This window comes from Chiloscyllium punctatum, chromosome 3, assembly GCF_047496795.1.
Source record: "Chiloscyllium punctatum isolate Juve2018m chromosome 3, sChiPun1.3, whole genome shotgun sequence".
Classification (NCBI taxonomy): domain Eukaryota; kingdom Metazoa; phylum Chordata; class Chondrichthyes; order Orectolobiformes; family Hemiscylliidae; genus Chiloscyllium; species Chiloscyllium punctatum.
In genome coordinates this window covers 65,863,584-65,876,454 of record NC_092741.1, presented here as the reverse complement: position 1 = coordinate 65,876,454, position 12,871 = coordinate 65,863,584, and positions in this window count along the sequence as shown.

Genomic DNA, 12,871 nt, shown 5'->3' with positions numbered 1-12,871 from the left:
TGCTGGAAACCAGAGTTTAGATTAGCGTGGTGCTGGAAAGCACAGCAGGTCAGATAGCCTCCAAGGAGCAAGGAGCAGGAGATCCTTGGATGCTGCCTGACCTGCTGTGCTTTTCCAGCACCACGCTAATCTAAAAACTGAGGGACATAAGCAGGAGTGTCAGAGATCTGCTCACTCTCAATCCAGTTCTGAGCTAGCTCGGTCAGTGTTACATACTGTGCACTGGGATAAGTACATGAATAGGAAAAGGTAGGAGGGATATGGGCCAGGTGCAGTCAGGTGAGACGCGTTTGGTTTGGGACAATGTTCAGTGTGGACTGGTTAGACTGAAGGGTCTGTTTCCAAGCTGTAAGACTCTATGACTCTATGATGTGTAAATAAAGGGTGCATTGGTGATGGGATACTGGCCTTATTGGAGTTATTTCAAAAGAGGTCCAGAGCAATTGACACATGGATTACAAATGGTAAAAAAGGAGAAATTATTTGAAAAATAGGTGCCAATGATAGGTATGAAAAGTCAAACGTAGATTGGCTTTGTAGAGAAGAAACCATGGAAAGAAGACACATATTGGGAATGGGGAGAGGAGTGTTAACTGCATGTAACCATAAAGTAGAATAATGCTTATGTTCTTACATTGTTGCACCTAATAATGAATCTTGAAGACTGTAAAGCACCTCAGCAGAAAATGGTTCCAGCTTAAGTTATGGCTTCACTGGAGCACTGCAATAGACAGAAGACAGAAATATTAATGTGACAGAAGAATGGTGTATTGAAATGGCAAGTGACTAGAAAGTTGGTGTTATTCAAAAAGCAGAAGTGTTCTACAAAGCAATCACTCAGTCTGCCCTTGGTCTCACCAATGTCAAGGAGGCCACATTGTAAGCAGTGAATACAGTAAACTAGCTGAAAGAAGTGGGAGTAAAACACTGCTTCACCTGGAAGATGTTTGTGGGGCCTTGGACTGTGAGGAGTGAAGAGGTAAAAGGACAAAATGTTACACATTCTGTGATTGCACAGGCAGTGCCATTGAGTGCCATTGAAGTGTTAAGAGTTATGAAAACATGGACACGATGTCATAGAAGGCACATCCCTGTAGAATGCTGTCAAGGGAGGGAGGGAAAGGTGTTTGGTCATGACATCCTGTTGGGGATGGTGGAAACAGCAGATGAGCATCCTTTGAATACAAAGGCTGGCAGGGTGGAAGAAGAGGACAAGGGAATCCCTATCATTGCTTGGGGAGGGAATGCATGGGGTGAGGGCAGAAGTACAGAAAATGAGTTGGACACAGATGAGGCCCCTTTCAAACACAGTGAGGGGAGTTCATCAGACTGCAAGACATAGGAGCTGGAGTAGTTCATTCGTCCCATCAGGTCTGCTTCACCATTCAATGGGATCATGGCTGATCTGAGATCCTCAAATCCATTTCCCTGCCTTTTCCTCATAACCTTTGATGCCCTTACTGGTTAAAATTCTGTCTACCTCAGTCTTGAATATACTTAACAGCCCAGCCTCAACAGACCCCTGAGGTAAAAAAATTCCACTGATGCACTAACTTCTGAGAAAACAAAATCCTCCTTATCCATGTCTAAAGTGTGTGACCCCTTGTTCTGAGATTACATCAGAGATGGTCCAGGCAAAAGTGAGAGAAAGATGGAATTTGGAAGAAAGCTCGATAAACATTTCCAACTCAATTCTAGATATTAGAAGGAAGCAGCACTGATGCTGTAATTGATGAAACAAAGAAACATCAACGAGACAGCTAAATAAGATTGGAACAAGGAAAGTTCCACATACACCACTCAGACACAGACCAAGCTGACACCCATGTGGTTACCTATAGACACTTGTCTTGGAGAAAGTGCAATGAGTTAAAGATGAAGTTACTCATAATGAGGATGAGCTCAGCCAGGTGAAGGAAGGTGGTGATGGTGGTGGCGACTGTTCAGGCTTTATTTCAAGGAAGAAATGGAGAGCTTTCAGACCATCCTGAATGCAGAGAGGATAGATGTGCAAAGAGACTGGACGTGCATGGTGAAGAAGAAACAGCTGGAGTATGAAAATTTTGGAACCAACATAAGGTGTCGGAAGAATCATGAATCTAAGTGTATAGAGATTGGATGAGAAACAATAATGTCAGGAGAAGAAGAAAGATGTTCCATGGGGTCAGGCCAAGTTGTAATGATGGAACTGCCAGTGAAGTTGATGAATGCAAGGCAACCGAAATAATATGGATAGTTTGGAGGGTATTCGCAGTCCTTAAATTTGACCATGCATGAGGACAATATAAGATGCATGCAAGGTTACTGAGGCAAGTGAAGGTGGAAGTTGGGGAGATATTGACATATTTTTTCATTTTTCCTGAGAAAATAGTGGTGCCAGACTGGAGAATTGAAAACATTATACCCTTGTAAAAAAACATTAAGAGTTCAGTACCCACAGTTCAGTCAGTTTAATTTCAGTGGTGGGGATCTTCTAGAAACAATAATTTGAGGTAGACTTAATTGTCCACATGGACAAATGTGGGTTAATTAAGGAGAGCCTTAAGTGTTTGAGACTTAAATGTTCACCACCAAGAGTAGCTCACTGGCACCAGTAGTGAACAAGCTGATTGAATTGTAAAGAGCATCGTTGCTCGACTGGATCTTTGGCGGGTAGTAAAGGAACAAATAAGATGGAAAAAAAAATTGACCTCATCCTCAACAATGTGTCTGCTGTAGATTCATCTGCCCATGACAATATTGTTGAAAGTAACCACTGTCCTTGTAGAGACCATGTCCATATTAGGAACACACTCAATTGTGTTGTGTAGCACCATCACTATGTTAAATGGAATACATTTCAACAGATCTAGCAACTGAAGACTGGGTATTCATGAGGTGCTGAAAACCATTATGAGCAACAGAATAGTACTCCAATACAGTATGCATCCATACAGCTTGACAGAATCTCCCCCCTAGCCATTATCATCAAGCCAGAGGATCAACTTGCTTCACTGAAGAGAGCAGGAGGCAGGACCAGCACCAGACACACCTAAAAATTAGATGTCAACCTGATGAAGCTACAATACAGGACTATTTGCATGCTAATTAGTACAAGCAACAAATGATTGACAGGGCTACGCAATTTCACAACCAATGGACAAAATCTAAGCTCTGCAATCCTGCAACATCCAGTCATGAATGGTTGTTGACAACTTACTGAAGGAGGGGGGGGTCCACAAGTATTCCCATTCTCAATGATGGGAAATGGCTGAAGCGTCTTCAAAAACCCTCAGACAGAAATGCCAAGTGGAAGAAAATCTCAACCTACTCTGGAGGTCTAGTGTCAGAGATGCCAATTTGATTCACTCCATGTGGCATCAAGAAATGGCTGAAGGCATGGGACACTAAAAAGGCTGTGGGTCCTGATAATGTTCTAGCAATAGCATTAAGGAATTGTGCTAGAGAACTTGCTACACCCCTAACAAAGCTGTTCCAGTGCATCTACAATACTGGCATCTACCCGACAATGTGGAAAATTGTCCAGATACATTCTGCAAGCAAAAAGCAAGACAAATCCCACTCAGCCACTGACTGCCCTATCAGTCTGCTCTTGATCATCAGTAAGGTGATGGAAGGTGTCAACAACAGTGCTGACAAACAGCACTTGTTCAGTAATAACCTGTTTAGTGACACCTAGTTTGGGTTTTGCCTGGGTCACTCAGCTCATTACAGCTTTGATTTAAACAGGGACAAATGAGGTGAAATCTAGAAGGAGCTGAAAGGGAGTGCTCTTGATGTGGAGGGCACATTTTACTGAATGTAGGCTCCAAGAAAAATTAGTGTCAATGAGAAACAGAAGGAGAATTTTGTGCTATTTGGAATTATATCAGGCATTTAAGAAACCGGTTGAGGTTGTTGGAGGTCAGTCAACTCAGCTCCAGGGCTTCACTGCAGGAGTACCTCAGGGTGGTGTTCTCAGCCAAACCATCTTCAGATGTTTTGTCAATGATCTTCCCTCCACTATAAGGTCAGCTGTGAAGATGTTTGCTGATAATTGCACAATGTTCATAACCATTTACAACTTCTCAGCTACTGAAGCAATCCATGCCCAAATGCAGCAAGACACTATCCAAGATTGGGCTGAGAACTAGTAAGCATCATTCAAATCAGACAATTGGCAGCTCCAACAAGACAGGATATAACCATTGCCCCTTGACATTCAATGGCATTACTCGCTGAATCTCCCACTGTCAACACCTTGGGTGTTACCACTGACCAGAAACGGACCCTGACAAGCCTAATTTTTGAACTGCCTTTTCAGTATCCCATTGCTACAAAAGCAGTTCAAAGATTTCGAAATCCTTTAACAAGTAACCCTCACCTTCTGACTCCTCAAACCTGCTCACCATCTACAAGGCACAAGTCAGGATGTGTTGGAATACTCACTATTTGCCTGGATGAGAGCAGTTCCAATGATACTGAAGAAACTTGGCACTATCCAGCTCACTTACTGGCACCATAACCACAAACAATTTGTCCCTCCACCAGTAATGCACTTTTGCAGAAGTGTATACCATTTACACAATGCACTGCCAAAATTCACCAAGGCTCCAGAGACAGCATGTTCTAAATCCACTTCCACTAACTAGGAGGTCAAGGTGAGCGGATACATGGGAACAGCACTACCTGGAAATTCCCTTCCAAACCACACATCATTCTGACTTGGAAATAAATTGACATTCCTTCAGTGTCACTTGGTCAAAACCTTGGAATTTTTTCCTAACAGCATTATTGTGTAGAGTAGACCAAAACTGGCTGCAGCAATTCAAAAAGGCAGCTCATCACCATTTTCTGAAAGGCAAGTGGACATTATATGCTGGTTCAGTCAATGAGAGCTACATCCCATGAATGAACAAAAGAATAAGTGTTTTTAAAAGGTTGCTGAAGGTGGATGTGGTACCTAATAATTTCCAAAAGCTGTTTGATGTGGTGCCACTCAACAGGCATCTGAGTAAAGTTAGAGCTTATGGAATGAAGCAAACATGAATAACATGATTGCAAGGTTGGCTGAATGATAGAAATATAATGTAATGGCTAATAGATATTTTTCCAGTCTGCCAGTACATTTGTGTTAGTCATTTCCAGGGGTCAGTACTGGGTAACCCAAAAAGCTTTGTGGTGAACAATAGAGCTGATGCCAACCCTAATGTATTTTATGCCTCTATTTACGGTGATACATTTTATAAGCATGCACCTCCCCACCCATCAATCATAATTTCAGTCTTTATTTTGATAAGAGTGCAATGGAATGCCCAAGTAATATCCACAAACCTCAGACATGAATATATTGAACATGCTTGGAAGTGGATGAAGGTAGTAAGTTTGCAAAAGAAACCATATGTAATAGTAGCAAGAGTTGAATTGAGTAAAAGTGTCAGAAGTTGGTAGTTGAGAGAGAGGAAGCTTGTTTCACAGATAAAAATTTAGTAAGGACTGAAAAGAGGTGGAGAGTAGGTTTGAGAGGAACATGTACCAGAACTGGAATGAGTGAGAGGACAGATTGTGGATGGAAAATTTGACAGAAATTAAGTGAAGAGTTTCAATACTGAAGATTCTAAAATCCACAATCTCATTTTCCATGGAGATAAGGATAGAGAAAGTGATAGAATGTTTAAAATAACATAAAGTCTTAGAAAAGAGAATGCTGGAGAAACTCAGCATTATGTGCAGTGTTTTTATATCAAATTTCCAGCATCGGTAGTTCTGGCATTCATTAAAGAGCTTGGGCTCCTTCATTTTTCTGTTTGTGAATCCAACGATCTGAACATTTGCTATTTGGATGACTCTTACAAAGAAAGCATGGCTTGATCAACTGAACCACAGCAATGTGGTTTGTGGGAATTAATTGGGGTTACAGGCGCCCCTCTAAAAGAAGAAATAGACTGCAACTATGGTTGATTGGTGCATCCTTCTAAAGTGTATCCCTGTAAATAGATGCTTAAATTGCCATGTGGGGTATAATGGAATTTAAAATGGGATACTTGGAAATGTAAGCAGCTACTATTCTTTAGTGGTGAAGTTCTGGGTGCATACAAGTTGATAAACTGGATTATTTATATACAATGCAGGCCTATTTCACCTAATCACATAATTTGTATAATGTTGAACTTTATAAGATATCATTTTATGATATGATGTTGGATTTTACAAGTTAACACTAGCAGTTTATAACTACAGAAATAACTCATTATTTCACATTTATTAGAGAAGACAAAATGTAAACAGTCAACAATTTAACATGTCTTCATATTAAGATCAGGTCTACACTTATGTGTGTCAACAATGGCAGTCTTCATTAGACATAATTATACACAAGGGACGGGTAAGAGAGGACATCTTCTGGAAGCCTACATTCTCAGGCTCCCATTCCATGTGACCTGACATCATGTTGGGATAACTCCTTAAGTACATGCTCATTAGCTATTCTTAGAGCAAAGGTTTGGGAACCCTTTACTGTATATCTTCCCCAGGTTCTTTTATGATACCCCATTTAAACAATAACATTTAGCTGTGAACATCCTCAGAGATTTGCCTTACTGTAGGACAAAATATAAATTGGAAAAATCTGGTAGAATCAATAAGAGATCACATAGTTAAGGATCCACTATGGAGATGCAATCGGAGCATTGTAGGAATTCAAATTCAGTTTGAGAGCAAGCAACTTAGGCCTCAAACCAATATCCTCAACTTTGAAAATGTCAATTGTAAATATGTGATGAAAGTTGTCAAAAGCAGAGTGGAAAAATGGACCAAGGGATGAGCAGTGGCAGAGATTTAATGTTGAACTTCGGAACACTCAACAAAAATTGTAGTTGATAAACTAATTGTACTAAAGGCAGACAAATCACCAGGATATTTTGGCCTGCACCCAAGGGTTTTAAAGGAAGTGGCTGCAAAGAGAATGGAAATGTTAGTCAAAATAATCCAGAACTCGCCATTTTCTGGGAGGGCACCAGCAGATTAGAAAACTGCTAAAGTGATGCACCTGTTCATGAAGGGAGGAAGACAGAAAGCAGGAAAGAGTTAGCCTAACATTGGGAAAATGTTACAAGAAGAAACAGCAGTACACTTAGAAAAGCTTAACACACTAAAACAGAGTTAAAATTGCTTTGTGAAAAGGAAATCGTGTTTGACAAATTTTGCAGAAATAATTGAGGATTTAACAAGCAGAGTTGATAGAGGGAAACTGATAGTTGTAGTATATTTAGATTTCCAAAAAATATTCAATGAGTTACCACATAAGAAGTTATTCCACATGAATTGATGATAACGAATCAGCATAGATTGAGGATTTGTTAACAAACAAAAGAGAGAGGATTGGAATTAATGTCTCATTTTTTCAGGTTAGAAAGACATACTTAGTAGAGTTCTACAAGGATCATACTTCAGGTCTCAGTTATTTGCTATCCACACTAATAACTCAGAGGATTGGGCAGAGTGTAAAGTACTCAAAATAGCTGACAATACAAAACTAGGTGGAAGGGCATGTGGTGAAGAGGATACAGGAGTTTACAAGAGGATATGGATAGGTTTACTGCGTCAGCAAACACATAGTGGACAAAGTTTAATGGAGGTAAGTGTGCAATCATGCACATTCGTTCAAAGGCAGACTATTATTTCAGTAGAGACAGATTCCAAAAACAGTGGAGCACAGAGGGATCTAAGTGTCATTGTGCATGAATCACAAATAGTTAGCATGAATGGGCTGCAGGTAATTAAGAAGGCAAATAGAATTTTGACCTATTGCTAGGAAGTCAGAGTTTAAAAATAGTGAAGATTAGTTACAACTGTACAGGTGTTAGTGAGGCTTCACCTGTAATACTGTGTAAATATGTGGTCTCCATGTTTAAGAAAGGATATACTAACATTGGAAGCAGATCAAAATAGATTTATTCAGTTGATTCCTGGGATGAAGTTATTGACTCATCAATAATGGCTAAACACATTACTATTAAATTTCAGAAAAATTAGGAGTGATATTGTTGAAAAATGCAAGATTCAGAAAGGATTTGACATTGATAGTGAGAGGGTTTTTCAACCGCAAGTAATGGGGGAATCTTGAACGAGGGGACAGAGTTTCAGAGAAAGGAGATATTCATTTGAAACTGAGGTGAACTTCTTCTCCCAGAAGGCAGCAATATCTTGAACTTACTACCACAGAGAATTGTGACAACTAGGTCACTAAAAGCATTTAAAAAAGAGTAGCCAATATTAGGAAATTTAGGATTATGATGAGCTTGCAGGAAAGAGCAGTTGAGGCCTGGAGTTGGTTAACTATGATCTTTTCAATGACAAGGCAAATTTGAGGGGCCAAATGGCCTTCTCCTGCTCCTATTTCTTATGTTTTAGTGGAGCGAAGTACAGCATAAATCTGCCCTCTTGTTTTAAAATTTATTTTCTTGTCATTCATCATGATGTCTGCATGATACTATTGTCTTACAGGACTGCAAACTCAGCGGAGTCAATTCCATCTTGTGGGCCTGAAGTAGCCTCTAAGAACCTTTCATCTCACTTCTCACTGTCCTCTAATGTTTGTATATTTACAGACTAAGGTCTCTCTTTTTTTTTCTGTGCCACCAAAGCAGTGCCAAAATGATCTCTCTCTCAATATTCATGACACGATGTAATCCAGCTGGATCCAGCTTCTGCCACTAGGATCCTTTAGTGATTCGATGGCACTTTGATTCTTTACCCCCTTACTGCTGGTGAATTTTCTGAGGACAGCCCATTGCTGCAAAGACCTCAGTCTCACTGTAATGTTTTCTTCACTGTCACCAATTGTATTTTCTTTGCAGTGTGCCATGTTTCCTTCTATGGAATATTCCCACTCCTTGTCAGGTTCATAGCCTTTCCCTCTCCATTGTCTGTTGCCTCAGAGGACCCTGAAGTCTGAAACTGTTGCTTCCCATCATTGCTGGGTATGCCTTCTAGACTTTGTCCCAGCTCTGGTGTCACATTGTTGGGTCAGTCTCATCCTTTACACATAGAACTGTGGTATCTCCAGGCTTTGTTTGGTGTTTCTTGACATTTGTTTCCATTTCTGTGGATCTGAAATACCATGCAGCACCAAACAATATTATGAGATTTCTATTCAGGTAAGTAAACATTAACAGGCTTTATTAAGTATAACTATAGGGTAGATATGGCATCCAGTGGAACCTACAAATTCACTCTTCAGTTCTCTGTGATCTGACTCATTATAATACAGCTCTTTGTGCACATACTCAGTAATGATAGAGTAAAGGTATAATTAAAATTTTACTCCACACCATCTAAATATGAGTTAAGAAATTCTATTCTGCGAATGTGAAAACATAATCTTGAGGTATGTAACCTTTTACACTGAAATGTGTTTTATTTGTTTTGTGAGATAACAACAAATAAACTGCTATAATTTATGTTCAAAATTGATGGTAAGTCATGGAAAGTGCACATTCAAATAGGTAATATATAATTATGATCAATGAGACTCCATACAATCTAATTATCTCCATAAATAAATTTGAAGATAATTAAATTTCTCCACCAATTCAATTTGTTATCTGTATCCAATTGTCAACACAACTGCAAAGTGGTTCCTTTCGTAGTTTTGTGCTTTGGATCACGTGATAGTTGAATAACCGTAGGAATGTTATAATGAGACCAGTTACCAAGAGAAAGCAAATTTTCATATGTCCAGTTACTTAAATAATTTGGCACTATTTTCACCCCAAAAGACTTCACGTAGGGGAAGCGTAGACAGAAGTGGTAACAAGAGGAATTTGAAGAATATTAGTCACGTTGTAATATTGTATTTCCTGTTTTATTTTCAGGTGTTACTGTTCGCCTTGGCACTAGAGCTGAAAATTTTAACTCTAATATTGTGAAAGTCCATAACATTAGCTCACTCAAAATGAAGACCTGAATGAATGGGTTAATCTGACTCTTAATCGCCACGCTAAAGAACCTATAAATGAAATCATTCAGATCATGTCACCAACTCTGCAGCGAAGCTCAAGTGGTTTATAACTGTCATCTCAACCTCAAGATTATATTGTTGCATTGAAATTACTCTAGGGTATTTGTTATTTTTCATAATATATCTTATTAATTCAATGGGAAATTGTTGTTCAGCTTGGGATTTACTTTTATCTTGGTAGTAGCTGTCATCGTGGAGGCTGACTGCTGGTGTCTTTCCTGCATTATGATATTTATACTTGGGTGATTAATGAGCGTGACATCAAGAAATTATTTGCAATTGTGTCCCAGGATAATCTATAGTTGATTAAAACGTGTACCAAAATATTATGCACCTTTAAAACAGATTACATTATCAGTACAGTCTCCCTTCCGGTCAGTCGATCCCATTAAAACCAAAGCATAATTTATCACCATACTTCAGCTAATGGGCCTTATGGCATGGATATCCGGAGAAAAGTCTCAACTAAAGTTAGAAACAAGAATGAAAGATATCAACCAAGTATTAAATCCGTGATAACGGATTACAAAAAATTAAACAATTCAGCATTAAATCCAATACAGCATAAAATTGATTTAAAGTGTTTCTTTTGTACACTTGATAACTTGGAAGCTTTGAGCCCTTGCCAGACATATTTAAGGTAAAATGACAAGGTGATCCTGATGTTACGTGAAGGCACATGGTGACCTGTGAACTTTTGTGTGGTTGTTGTACACTGGAGGCATGAGGCAAGTATTTTTCCTTCACAAGGGACTTGTGCATGTTCTAAAACCTCTGGTTGTAAACAAAGTAATTAATGGCAAATCTGATCCAATGTTCGCTACAACGATTAAAGCAACGGTGTGTTGTCCAGTCTTAACTGATTAAATACAAATTACTTAATTTTCCAAGGTTGACCATGCCCCGCATGAAAGTACTGAGGGAAAAACGTAAAGTGGTTCCTTTCGTAGTTTTGTGCTTTGGATCACGTGATAGTTGAATAACCGTAGGAATGTTATAGTGAGACCAGTTACCAAGAGAAAGCAAATTCTCATTTTATGAACAGTATTATTATGTGCATTTTGCCTTTTTAAGATGAACTCACTACATAAATATGAATAGTTTGGCAATCAATTTGATTGGTGCAAATATCGGAGATTATATGGTTATACTAACCAAATGTATAAAACTGACATTGAATACGTTGCAATCTAAATCGTTCAGTAATCCGTGTATTACTGTCCATTCGAGCAGTCTGAGACCACCAGCAGACGTGGAAATCGAAGTGAGACTGCTAAATATCAGCTCTGATACTTAGTTTTAACAACCTGAAAATGCAATCCCACCAGAATACAATGAAGTACAGTACAACTGTGAAACAACGTGGTGGCGCATACAAGCGTGTAAGGGATAAACAATTAAAGGAACTGACTCTAAATTGGAATCTCTACTCATCCTGATTATAACTTACTCCCTCATTTAAATCAGAACACTTCCAAAACTTTAGCTCAGGTTTTCCCTTGTAACCACATGGATTACTCTCCCGTGCAGCACTGGCTGCTCAAAGACACGATCTTAGAGACTTATATTGAAAACACTAAAAATGATTTTTAAATTAGTCATTGCTAAATCTTCAATGCGTTAAATCCATTCTCAGGATTCGGTCTTTATTGTTCGTCTCGAATTTAATGTCTTGCAGATCGGTAAGAGACAAACACTTTAGTTAGAATTAGGGGGGGAAAAAGCTTTCTTTACTTGAATAAATATGATTAATGCATTTGGATTTTTATTTTGGTAAATCCGACAGTTTCGATTTTATGTTTACTTATCAAGGCTTCCTTTTAACCATTCAACAAGGACTGAAATCAAATTCATAAACTGCCTTGTTAGAATTTGAGCTCATGTTTAAATGGTTTTATTACTCTCGCCTTCAGGATTACTGGTCCAGTAACACAATCATGATACAATCACAACATGGCGATATAAATCCATTAATTATAAAAATTTAAATTGAGCATCGCTACGTAATTTTTATAAATAGTTTAATAGATAAAGATCATCCGGTAGTTGCTTTGTCAAACAGGACCAAACCTGTCATCATCAGTTTTTTTTTACTTCGATGGTTGCATTGGGCGACAATGCTGCACGAAATACGTCAAGATACATGTTCCTTGTTATAAGGCTAGGCGCAGAAGAAGACCATTCGTCCCATCGAGTGACTTTGGCTGAGGTGTGATCTCCAGCGTTTGCTATTTTCCTGGCTGAAGTGTAGATGCTTTCTAATCATCCTGTTCAGAGATGTTATTACAACCCTCTGGAACAGGTGGGATATGAAACCGGGTCTCTTGGCTCAGAGATAGGGACTCTACCACTCCATCACAACAGCCCTTAACAGTGACTGATTTTATAATCCTCATCTCCATTTTCCTGCTTTATCTCCATAACCGTTGATTCTTTTATTGATTAGAAATGTGTGCACTTGTTCCTTGAGTATAGTTAGCGAACCAGCTTGTTGAAGATTTCCCCAAGTTCACCAACCTCGATAGAAAATAAAGTCCTTGTCTCTGTTTTAAATAAGTGACTCTTTATTTTGAGATGATGCTCTCAGGTCCTAGACTCTCCCCCAAGGGGAAAGTCTCCACATATCCCCTGTCAAGCCCTTTAAAATCTAATATCTCAATAAAGTCTCCTCTCATTCTCCTAAACTCCAATGAGTACAAGTCCGTTTTACTCAATCTCTCAAAAGAATATTCCTTCATCCATCAGATCAACTATGAAGGTTATATTAAGCAACCTTGGCCTATCTGGTCTTTTTAATTGAACACTGATTCATTTAAAATTCCTGATGTCTCAATAAATGTTCCGATTCCCGGTGAAATATATAACTATCGT